The following is a 25,255-nucleotide window of genomic DNA, read 5'->3' on the forward strand; positions in this document are numbered from 1 at the left end:
AGCGTACTCTCTAGCGCTTTTTTAACCCCAGCCAGTAAACAGTAAACAGTAAACAGAGAATGTCACCTCTTATTTAGATTATTCACCCAGACTTTAAACTTTACCCTTTGCATACACTAAGCATATTCCAGAAAAAGCAGAAAAACACTTATCTTTGTTTGCACCAAGCATGTGCTTGTTTTCCAGCGTGTTTCTCCCCAGCGACGTCAATCAGAGGGTGCTGCTTCAGCTACGAAGCTTTTCACAGCAAATGACAGGCTTGACGGAGTATCACTATACTCATGTTCATACGCCACTTTCAGTGTGTGCTTCTCATCACCGGCACCCGGTCTTTAGTGGTGCTCCAGGCTGACTTGTAGCGCATATGCCCGACTCCAATAGCAGCCAATGGCTTGGAACTGGCGGCTTAGCTTTCCCTCGGTCCGCGCGGCATAATCGGGCTCTGCTGCCGTAAATCCCGCCCACCGGAAGTCTGTCATGGGCGACAGTTCTCCAACTCTCACACCTTCACTTTGTCGCTCATGTTTACTTCTTTTTAGTAGTAGGAAGGTACCACTACCATGAAATGTGGAATAAAAAGAAAATTGTGAATAATAAATATTCAAGCTGAGAATTAAAAAATGTGATTGCAATAACAGAACATTGATTGTGGCACATACAGTATGTGTGAGCATTCACATGAGGGACAAATGCCCCTTGTTTTAACATATGTCTAAAGTCTGATCCTGGACATTAACATAAAAAACAATTAATTTAATCTCGTTGCGGCTTCATTAGATTGACTGGTCACACTACCCTCTGGTTTAGCATGTGACATATTGGGTTTAACTTCTGATTATAAAAGTAAGGGGTTCGCTCAGACTCTGCTTTAGTCTTGATTGAAACTAGAAAATATTTTGTATTATCTGATGCAGTAAAAATAGACACTTGCTATATAAATTGTAATACAATGAGATTGGGGCTTAAAGGGACATTATACACTCATTTTTTCTTTGCATACATTTTTAGACAATCTATTTATATTGCCCATAAAGGCATTTTTTTTTAAAATGTATAGTTTTGCTTATTTTTAAATAACATTGCTCTGATTTTCAGACTCCTAACCAAGCCCCAAAGTTTTAGGAGAATACTGTCAGATGCATACTCCAGCTTGCTCCTTTTTGTGTAAAGGGTCTTTTCATATGCAAAAGAAGGGGGAGGGTCTTATTTCCCACTTGCAGTGGGCTTTCCAGCTACCTTTTCAACAGAGCTAAACTGAGAGCTTCTAAGTAAGTTTTTAAACAGTTTTATACTGGATTTTTATATCAGTATCTGTGGATCTTATTCTTTAGTGTCTATTACATGCAGTTATATGAAAATTGGTGTATACTGTCCCTTTAAGCTCTGCACTACTCCTTACTAAGCACTCACCCAAGGTTCTACATTACAAAGAGGACCATCAGATCTTTTGAATGTTAGGACTAAAATGCTCATTAGCTACTAGGCTTTAGAGTTATAATATGGATTGACCAATAAAACGGTGCTCTCTCTTCCAAAATATCCATACACATCTTTCACAAGGCATCTCACAAACTATGGCTATTGGCAGTAGTGCTGATCACTGGACATCACATCTTCTCATTAGATGACAAAACATAGATATAGTCTGTAAATACATTTCTTTTACTAAATTGATGTATAATATATACTTATGCCTATTAGAGGATGTCTTTTAAAATAGATGTTTAAAGAAAAAAATGATCTTCTTGTTAAGTGTTTTGTATTGTGTGTGTGTGTTTTAACAAAAGAGTACTGTAGTAATGTGTTACTGGTATTAGTTGGGCCACACCTGCTGTCGTTATAGCTAAAGCTTTTATAGGAACAAAACTATAATATAAATGCTCACTTTTTTGTCTGCCTCTTGTGAGACTCCCTCTAGTGTCTGACAATAGAACATCAAAACCATTAGCAGTGAAGTTAGGGAAGTAGCACTCAGGCATAAATACACTTCTGCTTTAATGTTGCTGTAACCATGCAAGAGATGTGATATAAACACTCAGTGGCTATAATGTATTTGTATAGTGAGGCCCATAGCAATCATACACCATTATGTACACATGGTAAATGTTAGTGTATTTAATATGTTACTTAAATATAATTTTGGCATAAATGTCTGCTTTTTGTCTCATTCAGCAGGAATTTAGTATCCAGTCAGTACAGAGTACAATTCTGATTGAAATGTTACATTTTTAAAAACAAAAGGAGAAAGGGCGGTAACCAGGATATGCTCAGATTTTGGAGACACTTTCCATGCTTGGTCTAAATTAAAAGCTGGATGAAAATCACAAGTTATTGCAAAATTATAGCCTCTAATACCTCTAGTGACCTCCAGCTCTTTCACAATCTAACACTCAGCTGACTTTTGGATCAAGGAGATGTCTTTAATTTTGCTTGTAATTCACAATCAGCACAATAAAATGAATTTGCTTCCAACTAGACCAGTGTCACATTTGACAGTTACTCAAAAGAGAAGGAATAACCTTGCTATTTTTATTGGTGGAGTAATTAATATAACACAATCTGTGACAACACTGAGATTATTGGCATAGCCTACAAGACTCCTTTGCCTCTGCTTAAACGGTCAAGGCAACCTTCCAGCTGGGCAGTGTGATTAGAAAGGTCTCATCTTGCCCCACCAGGCTGATGATGGGGTGTCCTGAAAGCTGATTCTGTGCCTGAGTGAAAAACTGTCATGAAGAGTTCTGTCAGTGGGCCTAGAGGGTTAAAGGGACAGTAACCCCTTGAGATTTTAGTGAAAAAGACGTGGGTATGTAAAGCAAAACAACTTCACAATATACTTTCATGATTTATTTTGTCCTTTTTTCATCTAGTTTAGCTCTGAAAGCAATGGCTTTTGTAATCCTCAGAAAAGGCACACTGCAGACTTCTCAATGCTAACACTGATACATATATTTCCCTTGTTAGCTTCAACAGATATGAACTGCAAAAACCAAACACTTTATTCTAAAATTATTAGGTATGTGCATTTGGATAATTTGTTATAGAAGAAGGGGCCTGCTCGCTGCATTCAGCTCTTTTCAGAGTCACATTTATTCTTGTGAACTAGAGAACTTCACTTTTTGAACAATTCCCCTAACTTCCACTTAAAGGGACATGAAACCCCAAAATGTTAGTTTATGATTCAGACAGAGCCTACAATTTAAAAAAGTTTCCATTTTACTTCCATTATCAAATTTGCTTAGTTCCCTTTTTATTCTTTATTGAAGAGCTACCTAAGTTTGTGTCTGAAGCACTATATGTCAGGATATAGTGCTGCCATCTAGTGCACTTGAAAATGGATAACATTCTTGAAAAACTGTTGCTATATAGTGCTCCAGACACATGGATGCTCCTTCAAGAAAGGATGCAAAGAAAACATAGAAAATGTGATAATGGTAGTAAAATGGTAAGTTATTTTCATGATGAGTATGATTTTTCCCTGCACAAACTGATGTTATTTTTAAAGATGTTGACTGGAGATAGGGGGAAGTTAAAAAAAGCTACTTTTGTATTCAGATTTATCTATAGAAATTTAACAGAACTCCTAACTCCCGCATTAAAGGGACAGCCAACCAGTATTTTTGTTGTTTTAAAAGATAGATAATCCCTTAATTACTCATTCCCCAGTTTTGCATAACCAACACAGTTATAATAAAACACGGTTTACCTCTGTAATTACCTTGTATCTAAGCTTCTGCAGACTGCCCTCTTATTTCAGTTCTTTTGACAGACTTGCATTTTAGCCAATCCGTGCTCATTCCTCGGTAAATTCACGTGCATGAGCTCAATGTTATCTATATGAAACACATGAACTAACGCCCTCTAGTGGTAAAAAAATGTCAAAATGCATTAAGATTAGAGGCGGCCTTCAAGGTCTAAGAAATTAGCATATGAACCTCCTAGGTTTAGCATTCAACTAACAATACCAAGAGAACAAAGCACATTTGGTAATAAAAGTAAAATAAAAAATAAAAACAATTACACCTAATCTAATAGCCCTATAAAAATAAAAAGCCCCACCCAAAATAAAAAACACACTCTAACCCAGTGTTTCTCAACAGCCGGCCCACGGCCCACTACCGGATCCCACTGACACCAATGAATTAGCATATAATTAACCCACTGTAATATATATATTATAATTATATGATAATTCAGTGGTGTCAGTGGGATCCATATGCAATTTATATATATATATATATATATATATATATATATATATAATTTTACAGTGGGTAAATTTTATGATAATTCATTGGTTTCAATTGGATATTTATATAGATCCCACTGACACCCAATTATTACATAATTAAACCACTGTAAACCATATATATATATATATATATATATATATATATATATATATATATATATATATATATATATATATGTATAAATATGTGTGTTTGTATGTATATGTGTGTATGTATATGTGTGTATGTATGTGTGTGTGATAGATAGATAGATATACATATACATATACATACATACAAAGAGAGAAGCGCTCTACCAGAAACGAATAACAGCTCATTAGCTAGTTCTATGGCTATTTACCACCCGGAAGCAGCCTCTTTTAGACCAGTGTGCTTTTCACAAAGGAAAACTATCAGTCTGATCCCGTCAAGTAAGGTCAGTCCAGCCCCGAAATACCAGGCAATTCTCCTCTGAACAAGGAACATGACAACCCCAGACGATCGTTTTTGGCCTCCTATGGGCCTTGTCAGTGAGGTGCAGCCAGATTCCTCTAAGCACACTGGGCAAGGAGTCCACGTCTGGTTTCCCCCATCACCCATAGGGAGACTTCCCCAGGGTCATATTAATTTGCATACAAAGAGAGAAGCGCTCTACCAGGAACGAACAACAGGTCATGAGCTAGTTCTATGGAAATTTACCACCTGGAAGCAGCCTCTTTTAGATTAGTGTGCTTTTTACAAAGGAAAACTTTCCTTAAGTATATCAGTCTGATCCTGCCAAGTAAGGTCAGTCCAGCCCCAAAATACCAGGCAATTCTCCTCTGAACATGGAACATGACAACCCCGGGGCTGGACTGACCTTACTTGGCGGGATCAGACGGATATACTACAGGAAAGTTTTTCCTCTGTGAAAAGCACACTGGTCTAAAAGAGGCGGCTCCTGGGTGGTAAATTTCCATAGAACTAGCTAATGAGCTGTTGTTCGTTCTTGGTAGAGCGCTTCTCTCTTTGTATGCAAATTAATATGACCCTAGGGAGGTCTCCCTATGGGTGATGGGGGAAACCAGACGTGGACTCCTTGCCCAGTGTGCTTAGAGGAATATGGCTGCACCTCACTGACGAGGCCCATAGGAGGCCAAAACGATCGTCTGGGGTTGTCATGTTCCTTGTTCAGATGAGAATTCCTGGTATTTCGGGGCTGGACTGACCTTACTTGGCGGGATCAGACTGATATACTACAGGAAAGTTTTCCTCTGTGAAAAGCACACTGGTCTAAAAGAGGCTGCTTCCGGGTGGTAAATCGCCATAGAACTAGCTAATGAGCTGTTGTTTGTTCCTGGTAGAGCACTTCTCTCTTTTTATGCAATATATATATATATATATATATATATATATATATATATCCACTCCCAATGCTTACTGGGCCCTGGATAGGTCCGGTTAAAACTTACCGGGCCTTGAGGTCACTTAGGTTGAGAACCACTGCTCTAACCTACAATAAACTACCAATAGCCCTTAAAAGGGCCCTTTGTAGGGCATTGCCCTAAGTTAAACAGCTCTTTTACCTATAAAAAAAATACAAAGTCCCCCCAACAGTAAAACTCACCACCCAACCAACCGCCCCCAAAATAAAAAACCTAAAGGGGCATTTGTATGGGCATTGCCCTTAAAATGACATTCAGCTCTTTTGCACTGCCCTTAAAGGGCATTCAGCTCTTTTACACTTTGCCCAAAGCCCTAATCTGAAAAAAAAAAACACTCCAAAAATAAAAAAAATACCTAACACTAAACCTAGAATATCTACTCACGGTTCCTGAAGTCCGGACATCCATCTCCATCCAGGCGGCGAGAAGACTTTATCCAGACGGCGACATCTTCATCCATCGCAGGGGCATCTTCTATCTTCATCCCGGCGGTGAGGAGCGGAGCTATCCTGGACTGGCGATCGTCCTGCACAGAGCGTCCACTTCATACACTGAAGTTGAATGCAAGGTACCCATTTCAAAATGGCATACCTTGCATTCCTGTTGGCTGATTTGATTCTTCAAATAAGCCAATAGGATGAGAGCTTCTGAAATCCTATTGCGTGTTCAAAACAGCCAATAGGATGAGAGCTACTGAAATCCTATTGACTGATTTGAACCGCCAATAGGATTTCAGTAGCGCTCATCCTATTGGCTGTTTTGAACAGCCAATATGATTTCAGAAGCTCACATCTTATTGGATGATTTGAAGTATCAAATCAGTCAATAGGAATGCAAGGTACGCCATTTTGAAATGGGTACGGGGTACCTTGCATTCAACTTCAGTGTACGGCTGTGACCGTATGAAGAGGACGCTCCGTGCAGGATGTCATCGCTGGTCCAGGATAGCTCTGCTCTGCGCCGCCGGTATGAAGATAGAATACTCCCCCATGATGGATGGAGATGTTGTCACCTGGATGAAGACTTCTTGCCACCTGGATAAAGATGGGTGTCCGGACTTCAGGAACCGAGAGTAGGTATTCTGCTGTTAGTTTTAGGTATTTTTTTTTATTTTTTGGGGTGAGTTTTGTTTCAGATTAAGGCTTTGGCAAAGTGTAAAAGAGCTGAATGCCCTTTTAAGGACAGTGAAATAGCTGAATACTCTTTTAAGGGCAATACCCATACAAATGCCCCTTTAGGTAGCTTAGTTTTTTTTTTTATAGTTAGGTTTTTTATTTGGGGGGTTGGTAGGGTGGTGGGTTTTACTGTTGGGGGGACATTGCATTTTTTTACAGGTAAAAGAGCTGTTTAACTTATTGGCAGTTTATTGTAGGTTAGGGGTGTTATTATTTTGGGGGGCATTTTTATTTTTATAGGGCTATTAGATTCGGAGTAATTGTTTTTTTTTACAATTTAGTTTACTATTTTTTGTAATCTTATTGTTTTTTATTTTTCGTAATTTAGTGTTTATTATTTTTTGTAATTTTAGATTTTTTTTTTTTTTTTTTTAGTAGTGTTAGGTTTTTTAAAATTTGTAATTTAGATTTTTTAATTGATAGTTTTATTTTATTAGAATAGTAATGTTAGGTTAATAATTTATAGTTTAAACTTATTTTTTTTATTTCACAGATAAGTTTTAATTTATTTTAAGATCGTTATATATATATATAAAGTTAGGGGGGTGTTAGGTTTAGGGGTTAATAGATTTATTTAGGTGTCAGTGATGTCGGGGAGCGGTGGAATAGGGTTTAATAACTTATTTTAGTGGCGGCGATGTCGGGGAGCAGCGGAATAGGGGTTAATCATTTTTATTGATGTAGGGGAGCGGAGGATTAGGGGTTTATAGCTTTTTATTAGGTTCGGCGATGTCAGTGAGTGGCGGATTAGGGGTTAATAGCTTTTATTGATTTCTATGGGAGAAAGTGTGCACAAGCACGTCAATTCAGCCCTTGGCTTTTGTGCGCTATGGAGCTTAACGCACCATAACGCACAGCACAAGGAGGCTTTTCAGTAACTCGTAATGGCAGCGCTATGGAGAGTGAAATAACGCAATTTTTGGGCAGTATTTTCGCACCCTGTTTAGCGCAAAACTTGTAATCTGGACAATTGGAAACATTTTTTTTCTAAATTTTCCATCTTTTTAAGGCAGCATTTGATCAAGATGAAATAATAGAAATGCTGAGGTAACAATAAATTTAAAGAGTGAGGTAGAGAAAAATCAGGTGAGACAAAGTTTAAAAAGAGTTAAAAAGGCTACACTCTTATGTCAAGTTTAACTTACACCACATATAATGGATAGAAAGTGATGCTGATACTTAGTACAGAAAATGTAAATTTTACTATGCTAATTTGATGCATTGAATTTGGTCATTTCCAAAAATTAAAAACAAAAATGGCATAACGAAAGTTATTGGCTAAAACTTATTTTTCTAGTTAAGGTAGAAAAATATGGGAGGAATATCACATTTTAAAGCTTATTCTAGTGTTCAATTGCTTTGTCATTAGTCAGTCAGTACCAAAACTTCTCGTAAACTGGGAAAAAAAGGACCACAGTTTTGATTATTAAAAATATGATCCAGAAATATTTAGAGAAGTGCAAATTAAAGGTTTTAAAATAAATGATTACGTTATACTCTAACACAGGATATCATCTTCCTAAAATAGAATTGTGGTACATTTAGAGAACCATAGAAGAAACCATGTTAAATGGACAGTAAAATCAAAATTAAACTTTCATGATTCAAACAGATTGTGTAATTTTAAACAACTTTCCAATATACTAATTTAATCTAATTTGCTTAATTTTCTTGGAATCCTTTTTAAATAGGTAGGCTCAATAGCCACAATGCACTACTGGGCGCTTGCTACCGATTGGTGGCTGCACATATTCCTTCCTCATTTCATTGACTCACCGAATATTAGATCACAGTAGTACATTGCTGCTTCTTCAACACAGAATACCAAAATAATGAAGCAAATTCAATAATAGAAGTAAATTGTAAAGTTGTTTAAAATTGTATGCTATTACCTGGATAATGAAAGAATAAAAGGTTTTTAGGTATATTTCATTATGCCTCAACACCATTTCTGATTTGCATAGCCAATTACATTTTTTGAGCTTCCTGAAGGGCACACACAGCGACACAATCTCTCTTTGTGCAACTTACTAAAAGGGCTTAGACTAGAGATTAAGCTGTTGTCTTCCACAAAGGAAAGTTTGTATGATAAAAAATAGACTTCATTAGTTCACGGCACAGAACCTAGCATAGCAAAGGGGTAAGTTGCGCAGCGATGGGCAGCATATTTAATGTATATATATATATATATATATATAATAGTCCAAGTACAGGTGCACTCACTAATCCCACAATACAACAGCCAGGGTGCTGCGTATTTAAATATACAAATTCCTATTATTTCCTTCAGTAGGATAAAATGCTGCACTCACCGGTCTTAGAAAGTAAATTCCATTTTAACTACATCACTATTTCCTGAGCAAATACCCCAAACGTTTCGGTACCGGAATGGTACCTTTCTCAATGGGTGATCCCATCTGTATCCAAGTGTTCTCTACACAACACAAACGCTACCACTATTTAACCCAAATGTGCTATATCGCCGCATCACAACTTGCTAAATTCACTAGTAATACAGGCGCACATGGCTAATTAGCATGACCGCTCCCCCCTTGTGATGAGTTGCAATTACGTCACAGTACAGACAATCCACTGTATCATAGAATCGCAACGGCTCAACCGATCATGGAAAAAAACTTACCCCAACAATATTAAAATCACTACTCATTAATTATATATAAAATAGTATAGCCCATCCCAAGATCAGGATTAGGCTACATAAAATATACAAATTTACAGGGATACTTGATACCCCTTCGTGCCCATCGTAACATGGTAGAAACGTCACATAGGCGGATTAAACACTTTTATATTATATAGCCCAAATTTATATAGCATAACTTGAGCCAGACAGTAGATGTTCACTTAGGAGGTAATGCTCAATTATTATCTCTGTGCCAGATGAGACCTAGACTGAACAGTTATAGAAAAATCCAGCTATAAAAACACATTGTAATCCAGCTGTGTATTTAAACCTCTGGGGGTTACAGTGTCCAAACGATAAATCCATGACGCATCAACCTGCAAGAGCTTTCTATGTCTGTCTCCACCTCTATTTAGTGTTGGCACATAGTCAATTAGCATAGTTCTAAGACAGGCAGCAGTGTGCCCCGCTTGCATAAAAGGTCTGGTCACAGGCTGATCCAATGTTTGTTTCTCAATTGCAACTCTTATGGCGTGACAGTGATTGGCCATCCTCTCCCTAAATGTGGTAGAGGTCTTACCAACAAGAGAACACGGACATGTCCCAATATAAATCACAAAACTGTTGTTGCATGTAAATCTGTGATAAATCTTGTAGCTTCTTCCTGTATGGGGATGATGAAACTGAGATCCCGTAATCATGCTATTGCATGTGGTAGAGTCCCCACATTTATAGCAACCCAACTTCTTTTTGCCATCCATCCAAGTGCCTTTTTGATAGCACCTTAGCTGGTCGTTGTGTACTAGAATGTCCTTTAAGTTTGGAGCCTTTCTGTATACAATTTGGGGTGCCTCAGATTGTTAAAAAAGAAGTAATGTGTCAGATTTCACAATGTCCTAATTTGTGCGGACAGACTCCTCCAACACTTTGTGTAGGGGGGTAAATGTTGTGATGAAATTGATTTTGTTGGTGGTTTCTTTCTCAATATTCCTCTTGTTTAGAAGTGCTCTTTGATCATAATGTGACACTTTCTTCTGTGCTTTATTGATGTATTGTGATCTGTAGTCCCTCTCCTTAATTTTCATCTTCATGTCTTCTTCATGTGTTGATCTAGTGTTAATGAGTGTATTATTATGTGCCACTCGCATGAGCTGCGAGGAGATAACACTTCTCTTCAGATGTTCAGGATGAAAACTAGTTGATAAAAGTAAATAATTTTTATCCGTTGGTTTGGAATATAATGAAGTGGCAAATGTAAAGCCTCCCTCACATGCATATTTCGTAATACTAAGGTCCAAAAAACATATTGTATCCGTACTGTACTCATATTTAAACCATAATGGTGACTCCAATTTGTTAAGAGTATCTATCCAATTCACTAATGAATCCACTGTACCCCTCCAGACCAGAAACACATCGTCTATATAACTAACATAAAATTTTATGTTAGGAACCGACAAGGTCTTCATTATTAAGGTTTCATACCAAAGCATGTATAGGTTGGCATATGCGGGAGCCATAGTCTAACCCATAGCAGTCCCTGCTATTTGTAGAAAGAATTCCTTCTCAAATTTGAAATAATTATTTTCCAAACAGAAGGTTAACAGTTCAAGCAGGAACTCTATGGGGGTTCCGCATATGCCAACGATAAACTTAACATGGACCTGACAGCCTGCACACCTCCTACATGAGGAATCACAGTGTACAGGCTGTCCACATCCATGGTAACAAATAAATTGCCAACTTTCAACCATTTTAAATCAACTAGTCTCCTGATCAGAGAGGGTGAGTCCAATAAGTGTGAAAAAGATTCCTTTACTACAGGCTGAAGGTGATAATCCATAAATTCTGCAACTTGGGAACATAATGAGCCCCTGGCAGACACAATAGGTCTACCAGGCGGGTTAATCAGAGTTTTATGGACCTTAGGGAGTAAATATAGCCACATTTCAAAATACAGTCCAATGCTTTTTAAAAAAACATAGTAGGGTTAACCCTCTTTGGTAAGATTTGAGAAATATTTATCTGGCTTGGCCTGTTCACAAGAGTTAGTAACTATCGGTGTGAAACTTCGAATGGAAGGATTATGGTTGGCAGGGTCAAAGTTACTCTGTACTGAATTTGCTGGGTAAGGTCTATGGTTTGTCCTTAAAAATGTCCCTTATTCTGAGTTGCCTCTGCAATTTATATATATCTACATTCATATTGAATTTATCAATTTTTGGAGTGGGGATAAAGGACAGACCTTCACTCAGCAATTTCTTCTCATTATCACTTAGAGGGCGGTCACTGAGGTTATAAACAATGTCTATTTCCTTTTGTGTGGCTTTTTCTTTGTACTCTCCCCTTCTGACATATCTCCTATGTTGTTTCTTTTTGTAGTAGGTAGAGGGGGTTTGTTTACTGATCTTGTTATAATTCCCCCTAAAGGGAGTTCTGTATCTGTCGCTCCATTAGGTGTCTCATTGTTACCCTCTGATGAATCCCCACCCATACTATCAACTGTCTCAATATTGCGTCTGTTCTTAAAAGGTCTTCTATGTCTATATTGGAAATTGGAGTCATCCCTACCATACAACCACCTATAAATCCTTTTTCCCCGGTAGTCTGTTTCAACCGTGACCAATTTATTATTCTTAAATAAAAGTAGATCATTACAATATTTAACGACCTGTCTCCAGTTTTTTTTTATCCAATTCTCACTAGAATCATTCACCACTACCTGATGTTTAACTTTACTGATTTCAATTTTAATTAGGTTATATAATCTGTTAGATTCCTCAACTACCAGTAAAATAAGGTAATACAAGCACTTATTTAAAATTGAGCACCATTTCCTGCATAAGTCAGGATTAGATCTCCCTATAGTGGGGATGTTCTTGATGTGAAAACCCCTTGGTATGTACTTATTTTTATGGTAGTTGGATAAATATACTGAATGCAAATGGTGATATACCTCCCTCTTTTGTAAATTTAAGAGCTTGTGATAGAAATCCAGGGGTATCTCCCCTCTCAGCTCATGCAAGTCCGCCACAACACGCATCCTCTTCTGTGAACATACAAGAATCTTTATTCACAGAATCATCACAAATATTAGACAAATTATGCTGTGTGAGTCCCGAAGTATCCATCCTGTCACTTTAAGGCAGATGTCACAACAAAAAGAAATCCCAAAGTCCCACTGCGGGTTTAGTGTACCCAGATATACTTCTTCCACTCAAACCCAAAAATCTTTATTTGTATATTAAAAACAAACAAGTTCCCAAGTTGCGAAATGTATTGATTATCACCTTCAGCCTGTAGAAAAAAGGAATCTTTTTCACACTTATTGGACTCACCCTCTCTGATCAGGAGACTAGTTGACTTAAAATGGTTGGAAGTTGGCGATTTATTTGTTACCATGGATGTAGACAGCCTGTACACCGTGATTCCTCATGTAGGAGATGTGCAGGCTGTCAGGTCCATGTTAAGTTTATCGTTGGCATATGAGGGACCCCCCATAGAGTTCCTGCTTGAACTGTTAACCTTCTGTTTGGAAAATAATTATTTCAAATTTAAGAAGAAATTCTTTCTACAAATAGCAGGGACTGCTATGGGTTCGAATATGGCTCCCGCATATGCCAAACTATACATGCTTTGGTATGAAACCTTCATAATGAAGACCTTGTCTGTTCCTAACATAAAATTTTATGTTAGGTATATAGACGATGTGTTTCTGGTCTGGATGGGTACAGTGGATTCATTAGTTAATTGGATAGATACTCTGAACAAGTTGGAGTCACCGATATGGTTTAAATATGAGATACTCTTAACAAGTTGGAGTCACTGATACGGTTTAAATATGAGTACAGTATGGATACAACATCTTTCTTGGACCTTAGTATCACAAAATATGCATGTGGGGGAGGCTTTGATTTGACACTTCATTATATTCCAAACCAACAGATACAAATTCTTTACTTTTATCAACTAGTTTTCATCTTGAACATCAGAAGAGGAGTGTTATCTCCTCACAGCTCATGCAAGTGGAACGTAATAATACACTCATTAACACTAGATACACACAAGAAGAAGACATGAAGATGAAACTTAAGGAGAGGGGCTACAGATCCCAAGACATCAATAAAGCACAGGAGAAAGTGTCACCTTAGGATCAAAGAGCACTTCTACACAAGAGAAATATTGATCACAACATTTACCCCCCTACGCAAAGTTTTGGAGGAGTTTGTCCGAACAAATTGGGACATTGTGAAATCTGACAGATTACTTCCATTTTTACAATCTGAGGCACCCCGAATTGTATACAGAAAGGCTCCAAACTTAAAGGACATTCTATTACACAATGACCCACTAAGGTGCTATCAAAAAGGCACTTGGATGGATGGCAAAAAGAAGTTGGGTTGCTATAAATGTGGGGACTGTACCACATGCAATAGCATGATTACAGAATCTCAGTTTCATCATTCGCATACAGGAAGAAGCTACAAGATTTATCACAGATTTACATGTACCAACAGGTTTGTGATTTATATTTTGACATGTCCGTGTTCTCTTGTTTATGTTGGTAAGACCTCTACCAATTTTAGGGAGAGGATGGCCAACCACCATCACGCCATAAGAGTTGCAATTGAGAAACAAACATTGAATCAGCCTGTGGCCAGGCATTTTATAAGTTTTTTTTTTGTTTTTTTAGCAAAAGTGCTATGATCACGTATGCCCTTTTCAAGACATTTTTTTGCTTAGGTTTTTTTTTTTTTTAGCAAAAGAGCTATAATCACTTATGCCCTTTTTAGGGGATTTTTTTACCTCAAGATTTGGGACAGGGGCTATTATAAAAGAAAGGTTAATAAATCTTGGATAAAGGTAAGATTTAATCAATGTGAGGACTTTATCAGTTTGATAAAAAGGTCTCTGAAGTACAACTGATTCATTTTCAAACTTGTAATTGTCATTGAAATAAGATTCTTCCATTTTGTGTAAAAATGTTCATCATAAAATTAGATGGATCTTTTTCAGACTTTGTGCTATCAATACCCATGTTGATGGCAAGGAGGGAAACAGTTAGCCATCATTTTTTGGTAAAATATTCTTTACACACTAACTATATTATAGCTATTATTATTATTATTATTATTAACAGGTATTTGTAGAGCGCCAACAGATTCCGCAGCGCTGTAAACATAGTCGGTGTACAGGATAGCTTTTGTAGGGGTCAAGTGGGTAGAGGGCCCTGCAGAGAGTTTCACTGTTGTAGTCGGCTCTTATGAAGCAATCTGTAAACAGCTGGGCCCATAGGCTTACAATCTAAGGGGTTCAAGGGGAAAGCAATGGCGTTAGGAAAGGTTAGTGTTGGTTGTATTCATCCCTGAATAGTAAAGTTTTTAGGGAGTGCTTGAAGCTGTTAAAACTAGGGGAGAGTCTTATGGAGCGAGGCAGGGAATTCCACAAGATGGGGACCAGTCTGGAGAAGTCCTGTAAACGTGAATGTGAGGAAGTAACAAGAGAGGAGGAGAGGAGGAGATCCTGAGCTGATCGAAGGGGACGGGAGGGAGAGTATCTAGAGACAAGTTCTGAGATGTAGGGGGGAGCAGTGCAGTTGAGAGCTTTATATGTCAGGGTGAGGATTTTATGTTTAATCCTAGAGGCAAGAGGAAGCCAGTGAAGGGATTGGCAGAGAGGGGCAGCTGATGAAGAGCGACGAGTAAGGAAGATGAGTCTGGCAGAGGCATTCATAATGGATTGTAAATGAGCTATGCGGCAGCTAGGTAGACCAGAGAGGACGGAATTGCAGTAGTCGAGGCGGGAAAGGATGAGAGAGTGGATTAAAATCTTGGTTGTATCTTGTGTAAGGAAATGTCTAATTTTAGCAATGTTTTTAAGGTGGAAGCGGCAGGCTTTAGCCAAGGACTGGATGTGAGGAGTGAAGGAAAGATCTGAGTCAAGTGTGACCCCAAGACATCGGGCGAGCAGGGTAGGGGTAATCATGGAATTATCAACAGTTATAGAAATTTTAGGGGTGGAGACATTGGAAGAAGGGGGAAAAATAAGGAGTTCAGTTTTGGAGAGATTTAGCTTAAGGTAGTGAGAGGACATCCAAGATGAGATGTGAGAAAGACAGTTAGTGACAGTAAGGAAGGAGGTAGGTCTGGTGCAGAGAGGTAGATTTGGGTGTCATCGGCATACAAATGGTATTGAAACCCATGGGACTTTATGAAGGAACCTAGTGACAAAGTGTAGATTGAGAAGAGAAGGGGACCAAGGACAGAGCCTTGAGGTACCCCAACAGAAAGTGGTAACAGGGCAGAGGATGCTCCGGAGAAGGCTACACTAAATGTACGGTTAGTCAGATAGAAAGAGAACCACGAGAGAGCTGTGTCACAGATGCCGAAGGATTGGAGGGTTTGGAGCAGAAGAGGGTGGTCAACAGTGTCAAAGGCTGCAGACAGGTCAAGGAGGATAAGCAGAGAGAAGTGGCCTTTGGATTTTGCTGCAAGTAGGTCATTGGTAACCTTGACAATTGCTGTCTCTGTAGAGTGATGGGAACGAAAAGCAGATTGCAGTGGGTCAAGAAGAGAGTTTAGTGTAAGGAAATGGGATAGATGTACGTAAACTAGCTTTTCGAGGAGCTTTGAGGCAAGAGGGAGTAGGGAAATAGGGCGGTAATTGGAAGGGGAGGTTGGATCAAGGGAAGGTTTTTTGAGGATAGGTGTGACCAGTGCATGTTTTAGAGATGAGGGAAATATACCAGTGCTGAGGGAGAGGTTGAAAATGTGCTTACTTATTTTTATTTTATTTTTATCTGACACAGTTTGAAAATGTTATGTATTGTAAATAATTCAAATGCTGAGCTATTTTTATACGGGCTAAGAACATTCTGCAGTTATTTCCGTAATAATAAAAAGTAGAATACAAAATGTATATTTTCCTCCCTCACTGAATCAGAAAAATGAGCATCTCACAGTTAAACGTGTGAACTAGTTGTATTAATCAGTTGGAAGAAATGTGTATTTTACTACTTTTATTTCCATATTTTCAGTTTTATTTTATTATTATAATACAAGTTAATAAAAATTATATTAGTCCATTTTTGAGAATGGTGATCCCTTCTAACAAACTTATATTATAATTTGTAATAACTCAAAAAATGTAGAAGTTCCCCTTCTTTCTAATGAGGGCTTATGCCAGTTAATGTAGAAGTGAGCAAATGTACAGTACAGAGAGTGCAGAATTATTAGGCAAGTTGTATTTTTGAGGATTAATTTTATTATTGAACAACAACCATGTTCTCAATGAACCCAAAAAACTCATTAATATCAAAGCTGAATATTTTTGGAAGTAGTTTTTAGTTTGTTTTTAGTTTTAGCTATTTAAGGGGATATCTGTGTGTGCAGGTGACTATTACTGTGCATAATTATTAGGCAACTTAGCAAAAAACAAATATATACCCATTTCAATTATTTATTTTTACCAGTGAAACCAATATAACATCTCAACATTCACAAATATACATTTCTGACATTCAAAAACAAAACAAAAACAAATCAGTGACCAATATAGCCACCTTTCTTTGCAAGGACACTCAAAAGCCTGCCATCCATGGATTCTGTCAGTGTTTTGATCTGTTCACCATCAACATTGCGTGCAGCAGCAACCACAGCCTCCCAGACACTGTTCAGAGAGGTGTACTGTTTTCCCTCCTTGTAAATCTCACATTTGATGATGGACCACAGGTTCTCAATGGGGTTCAGATCAGGTGAACAAGGAGGCCATGTCATTAGATTTTCTTCTTTTAAACCCTTTCTTGCCAGCCACGCTGTGGAGTACTTGGACGCGTGTGATGGAGCATTGTCCTGCATGAAAATCATGTTTTTCTTGAAGGATGCAGACTTCTTCCTGTACCACTGCTTGAAGAAGGTGTCTTCCAGAAACTGGCAGTAGGACTGGGAGTTGAGCTTGACTCCATCCTCAACCCGAAAAGGCCCCACAAGCTCATCTTTGATGATACCAGCCCAAACCAGTACTCCACCTCCACCTTGCTGGCATCTGAGTCGGACTGGAGCTCTCTGCCCTTTACCAATCCAGCCACGGGCCCATCCATCTGGCCCATCAAGACTCACTCTCATTTCATCAGTCCATAAAACCTTAGAAAAATCAGTCTTGAGATATTTCTTGGCCCAGTCTTGACGTTTCAGCTTGTGTGTCTTGTTCAGTGGTGGTCGTCTTTCAGCCTTTCTTACCTTGGCCATGTCTCTGAGTATTGCACACCTTGTGCTTTTGGGCACTCCAGTGATGTTGCAGCTCTGAAATATGGCCAAACTGGTGGCAAGTGGCATCTTGGCAGCTGCACGCTTGACTTTTCTCAGTTCATGGGCAGTTATTTTGCGCCTTGGTTTTTCCACACACTTCTTGCGACCCTGTTGACTATTTTGAATGAAACGCTTGATTGTTCGATGATCACGCTTCAGAAGCTTTGCAATTTTAAGAGTGCTGCATCCCTCTGCAAGATATCTCACTATTTTTGACTTTTCTGAGCCTGTCAAGTCCTTCTTTTGACCCATTTTGCCAAAGGAAAGGAAGTTGCCTAATAATTATGCACACCTGATATAGGGTGTTGATGTCATTAGACCACACCCCTTCTCATTACAGAGATGCACATCACCTAATATGCTTAATTGGTAGTAGGCTTTCGAGCCTATACAGCTTGGAGTAAGACAACATGCATAAAGAGGATGATGTGGTCAAAATACTAATTTGCCTAATAATTCTGCACTCCCTGTATATGAAAATTAGGAAGCAGCTAGAATACTGAGGCTAGGAACTTATTAAAATAACCAAGCACATAATTGTGTACTTGCTGTTCTTTTAAAACTTCCTGCTCCCTTTTTGCTCCAAAACAGCTGCCAGGTGACTTGCAAAATGCAGAATACAAATGGCTTTGTCCTAAGCTCAAACATTTCCCCTAGATATATCATAAATAGCAGCACAGATCTTCACTGGACTATCCTTAGAGCACCATCAGGATATTGATACCCAACTTCTCTTCTTCCAACACCGGAATAACAATAGTGCATCTCTCAGCTGTAGCTGTGCTTAAAGGAACAGTCTACACAGGGGTGGAACTACCATTGGTGCAACAGGTGCAGTGGCACCATGGCCCAAGTGCTGTAGGGTGCCCATTGCAGCCAGTTTGTACATAAGTGTGTGGAGACTATGTACAATCCTAACTCAGGGTAACCTTTCATTAGTCACAAGAAGGAATGTAGGAGGCGTGAGTGACAGTCCAGCACAATGTGTATTCTGAGTAAGCCAAGTTGCCCCATTATATAACCAGTCAGCAAGTAATTCAGCAGTTGATATACAATTAAATCAATAGAACAAAAGCACTGCGTGTGCGTGATACTCACGAAAGGGAAACGGAAAATTAGAAAGCTGACATATGCAGCTCCTCACCTGTTCCCGGTAAGTGGCCAGCTTGGGTATAACAGGTGCCCTTCAACTTCTTTCGTGAACCAGTGAAAGTCCATGCAAGGCTGACTTGAAGATTACCTCGGATGCCGGTATGTATGCGCTGATCCAAGATTGCAGTGTGTCGGCGAAGATCCTCTTTCACAAGCCTCCTTCATTAGCGTACGTCTGATCCGTAGCGAGGAGTGATCCAAAACTCGGCAGCAGGTGGGCGGGGTTAGGCAGACTCAGGTGCTGGTGCAACGGAGCAATGTAGAGGAGCAATCCGGGTAGCTGGAAACTGATACAGAAACAAAAGAGTCCTGGATGCTCCTGTAGGGTATATATAAAACTGAAGACTTTATAAGAAAATTTAAAAACGAACAGCAACATGCTATGACTACGGCTCTATAGCCGAAACGCGTAAGCCCTGGTGCTGCACCTGCAAATTGTCTACTCTAATCTCTTCCATTGTTGTTCGTTTTTAAATTTTCTAATAAAGTCTTCAGTTTTATATATACCCTCCAGGAGCATCCAGGACTCTTTTGTTTCAGTAACCTTTTATTAGTGCATATCTATCCTCAAAGTCATTATACAGAGCAACATTTATATTACTATTGCTTTTCACTAATTTAACTTTGGGGGGGCTCAAAAAATTGTTTTTGCACCAGGGTCCTCTGTTCAGTAGGTCCGCTACTGAGTCTACACCTTAGTCATCTTAAAGTCTTACATTAGATTAAGCTGAAAATAGCATCCTGCACACCTTTCTATATCATGCAACAGGAATGGTAAAGCAGTTATTTTATTAAGAAAATAGTTTCTGGCCACTTTAAAATGGCTGCCAAACTCCACCCACTGATGACGATACAAGCTTTATCTGAACTCTCTGCTGAGTAGCATTGACAGTCTGCTGAATCCAACTAGTTAGGCTTTTGTGATTGGATGCCATATGTTATCAGTGGGTGGAGTAGACAGAGAGGCCAGAAATTATATTCTTTTTAAAATAACTTGTTACCGTTCCTGCTGCATGATATATAAATGGGTACTGGAGGCTATTTGAAGCTTAATCTAAGGTAAGACTTTAAGGTGACTAAGGTGTAGACTGTACCTTTAAGCAGACATACCTCTGAGCCTCCAAAGCAGAAGCAGTGCACCTTACAGCACAGACTGAGCTAATCCTGGACTTCTTCCAAGTGCTACCCATAGCATGACCAGGTAAAATTCTAGGCCCATGACAGTTACATTCAAAAGCTTAGTACTTTCTGTCTTTTTAAAATGTGTTAGAGAACTCTTCAGACAGTTTTGTTCTGATGCTTTACTTAAAAAGAAAACAATAGTCTAAAACTGTTATAGAAAGAGGGTGGGGGAGGGGACAAGAAAGAGGTTAAATATACCTATAATGTTATTACAATAAAATAAAATCACAGGATAAAAGAGTGATGATTGTTGTAGGTTTTGCTACCAAAATCATTGTAAAATGTTGAAATACAAACAATGCACCTCAATGTTTTATATAAATTTATTTAAATGGACATTAAAGACTTTAAGATGGTAATGTAAAAGAATACATCATACTTTCATTATTTATTTTGTCCTCTTTTCATGTAATTCCTTTCTGAAATTGTGAGCATTTCATTCCCTGTTAGAAATGGAAGTGCAGAACACGTTTATATTCCACCCAGTCATTGGGTGCATGTTCTAGTGACTTATTTATAACTGTCTTTGATTGGCTACAGCAGAGAAAGTAATCTAAGTTACAACATTGCAGCTCCCATTGTTTTATATACATTACAATTTTACACTTATTTAAACAGCTAATGAAACTTTAAAAAATACATCAACATGTTATTCTAAGGCTAATCTTTTATTTAAATGTACCATTCTATTTAGCTCTATTTAGTGTTTAATGTCCCTTTAAGAATTCTGCAAGATCACTTAGCAATCATCAATTTCTATAGGGCTTCCATTTCCTAGCTCAACAACATTAATGTTTAATTGTTTTAACAAATGTGACTTAAAATATCATTAATTGTATATAAAGCATCACCACCATTAACCCAGTTTAAAAGAATTGATAAGGCAATTTTCTCCTTAACATAATGGCAGTAAACGATTTGTGTACTATACAGAGGAACACTGTGGAAATGTAATATGAAGTGAAGGAATGCTCTTAAATCATAACATAGAAACTTGATGACTAATGTCATATATAGAATATAGCACAAGAAGGCAACAGAATATAAGGTAATAGATTTTTTTTATAAAGACCAGTCAGTGGAAAAAAAACACCATTACCTTTAACATGGTTTGCCAGTTTACTGTAGTTCATTTGTCACTTATGCTGAATTACCTACTAAAATAAAAAACCTTTTGCTGTAACCTTGTGGATTAATTGCTACCAATAATGATTTCTTGCTCTTATTTGAAATGCTGGTTAGCATTTTTTATACAGGGGTACATTAATGGTGCTATTGATTTTGTAAAAGCTTCATATCATCTACAACACAATAAATATAATTTTATGTTCCTTCCTCCCTATGTCACTTCGATTCTGCACTTTGTATCTATCTTCATCCTTCGATCTAGTGTCAACTTTCTACTACACTTAACTTATCTATCCATATTCCCTGCCCTCGCTTTGTCCTATTTTCTTGTACGTCCAACAATATCTGATAACTTTTTCCTTTAATTCTTTATAGCATCTGACAAGTACAAAACAGTTCCAAATAGCACATATTGATTTCTAACAGGGGCATTCAAAGATAATAAAAATCACAAAATAGCAAAATGTACCATTATTATATCAAATTTGATATATTTTATGTATCTTGTGACATATGATTATCTTAGAGTAACTATTGGTCCGCAGTAAACTCATAGCTAATATTTTTGTAATTTTAGTCAGGAAATAAATTAGCACATCGTCTAAGCATTTTAAATGAATAAATATATTTAATAAAACATCATGCAAATTTAGAAAGTCTTGCATTAAGAACTTAGAACAGAGAGTATCAATTCAACATTTACAGTTTACAGATTTCTTCTAAAGGTTTCTAAAGGTGGTTTATTGTATAGTTTCTTTCTTTCAAGGGAGATTAAAGTCATTTTTCTTTATGAGTAGTATATAAAAGCAAACACGCCAGAAAAGTGCAGTTAATCACAACATTGCAAACAGATAGGAATACAAACTAAGGGCAAGATTACAAGTCGCATGGCAAATCAGATGCGAAAATACAGCACACGTTATGGCTTTTTTGAATTTGGGGTTGCACAGCTATTACAAGTTTCAAAATAACGTATTTTGTGCACGCGTTATCGTGTAATCTAAACAGCCAAATCGCGTGTGAGTACACGTATTCCCCATTTAGGTCAATTAAGAAGACAAATAGAAAAAAAATCACACAAAACCCCTAATATGTTGCACAAAGCCCTTAACATATTCTCCTTGAAAAGTGTACATGAAAATGTGAATAGCTCATGTTGCGAAAATGTTTTCGTAGCTGTTCTGCCAGTTTTTAAGATGGCGGTGACAATTGTGAGGTGGGGGAGGGAAGAGAGCTGTTTGAGAGAGGTCAGGGAGGGATCAGGGGGTGAGATGTGTCAGGTGGGAGGCTGATCTCTACACTAAAGCTAAAATGAACCCTACAAGCTACCTAATAAACCCCTTCACTGCTGGGCATAATACAAGTGTGGTGCGCAGCGGAATTTAGCAGCCTTCTGATTACCAAAAAGCAATGCAAAAGCCATATATGTCTGCTATTTCTGAACAAAGGAGATCGCAGAGAAGCATTTACAACCATTTGTGCAATAATTGCACAAGCTGTTTGCAAATAATTTCAGTGAGAAACCTAAAGTTTGTGAAAAAGTTAACGATTTTTTATATTTTGATCACATTTGGCGGTGAAATGGTGGCATGAAATATACCAAAATGGGCCTAGAACAATACTTTGGGTTGTCTACTAAAAACAAATATATACATGTGAAGGGTTATTCAGGGATTCCTGAAAGATATCAGTGGTATAATGTAACTATCGCTCATTTTTGGGAGAAAAAATGGTTTGGAAATAGCAAAGTGCTACTTGTACTTATTGCCCTATAACAAATTTAGAAACTATTTATCATGGTATTTTTTTTTTATAGTAAGTTATATGATATGATAAAAATAATGGTATCTTTAGAAAGTCCATTTAATGGTGAGAAAAACGGTAAATAATATGTGTGGGTACAGTAAATGAGTAATAGGAAAATTACAGCTAAACACAAACACCGCAGAAATGTAAAAACAGCCCTGGTCCCTAACGGTAAGAAAATTGAAAAATGGTCTGGTCATTAAGGGGTTAATGTGCATAAGATTGTAATGTACAGTCTTTTTATTATCTCCATTGTTAAACATATCTCTATACATATAAATCCATCCATGTTTCTCTATGTATGTGTATGTATGTAAAATCCATTTCTCTAACACCCGAGATCTCATATATTAGAGCCCTTGTAACTTTTGTGTGCAATATTTTTTTTAAATTATTTTTATTAGACAGTGTTAATATGAGTGTAAGTGCACTTTGTAATGTATTTTTTTAAGTGTTTCATGAAACTTTTATGTTACGCAAAACTGTTAACTACAGCTCTTCGAGCGCGCAAAGGAAAACTGAATGCGTTTGCGCAATAGCGATTTTTCAAAACTTGTAATAGCTGCGCAATGGATATTGATTGCGAAAACACCAAATTGTGCATGAAAAACTCATAACGCGCAACTTGTAAATGTTTTAAAATAATTTAAATTAAAACTGCATTTTTTTGCAGTCCAGAAAAATACTCATTGCAAAGCCTCTTACACTTTATATATTTTTTTCCTTTGCTGTGACTAATTATGGACAATATGGAATTATGTAAATGAGATACTGCACTGATCAAGCAATTACCGTGTACCATGTTGTAGGGTCACAGCCTTGTATCCCACAGGATACCCTCCAGCTCCTCTAGGTGAGGGGAAAACACTAATTCCAGAGTTAAATTACAGGTAAAGAGGTGCAGTGTATGTTCACCATTCTTTGCCAAAGAATATTAAAGGAATAGTCTAGTCAAAATTAAACTTTTATGATTCAGATATAGCAGGCAATTTTAAGCAACTTTCTAATTTACTCCTATTATCAATTTTAGTTCGTACACTTGGTATCTTTATTTGAAAAAGCAAGAATGTAAGCATAGGAGCCAGCCCATTTTTGGTTCAGCACCTGGGTATAATGTAACCAACCAATCAGCAAGCGCTACTCAGGTGCTGAGCCAAAAATGTACCAGCTACAAAGCTTACATTCAAATAAAGATACCAAGAGAACGAAGAAAAATTTATAATAGGAATAAATTAGAAAGTTGCTTTAAATTGCATGCTCTATCTAAATGAAAGTTTATTTTTTACTAGAATATTCTTTTAAGCTTTCAGCATACAGTTTGGTGTTTGTCTCAACGACTTTGTCTCTCTTTGTTTACATTAGTGGAATAAATTGTAGGCGACTAGGACTTTGATTGTGCTGTCTTGAAGTTGTTATTCTGATGCAGAAACCTTCCTTGTGCTGATACCAGAGCAGCCGTAGCACCGACAGCTTTACCAGCAACCTCATCTGTTGCTCGTGACACATCTGTAGAGCCACGGCCTTCTGCCACGTGTTAAGCTGGTTATCCCTTTGAAATGTTCCTGTGCTGTCACTTTCCATAAGCAAGATAGCAGAAAAGTCACACAGCATGGGACATCTTCATTACACTAGCAGTAATTGAATTCTGGATGGAAGGCTTTGTATAAAAATACACAGTCTTATTTCTGTACCAGTACGTTTTAGTTCTTATAAGTAGATATGAAGATACTCTCATGTTAACATACAGATAATAGTCTGAAAAAATGCTCTCTATGTAAATGAATGCTTATGATATATTTTAATAGAAAACCAAATGTTGCAATAGCTTTTATTTTGAAGTGTCTGATTTTTTTTTAAGAAGGAAGAGAGGATGGGCGAGGAATGGATAGTGTCAAAGGATAAAATAAGTAGAGGGTATTACTAACAAGTGTTATATTTACAGCAATTGATTGTGGATTATGACCTATATCACAGATAATCACAACAAATTATATATAACATAAGAGGTGTCCAACATAAATACTCGCAACTACAATGTGGCCTCCAATATTCCTTGGCCACGTCCCTTTTGTAACACACAGAGTGCTGTTCTAATTTCTGTCCATTATTTGTGGATTCAGTTGATATGTGTCTGGATCTGAATGCATGTACAGTAGGTCTGTAGCTGTGCCATCAACCTTTGAAAATAATCAAATGTGTCCTCTCC

The sequence above is a fragment of the Bombina bombina genome, chromosome 2 (assembly GCF_027579735.1).
Source record: "Bombina bombina isolate aBomBom1 chromosome 2, aBomBom1.pri, whole genome shotgun sequence".
Lineage (NCBI taxonomy): Eukaryota > Metazoa > Chordata > Amphibia > Anura > Bombinatoridae > Bombina > Bombina bombina.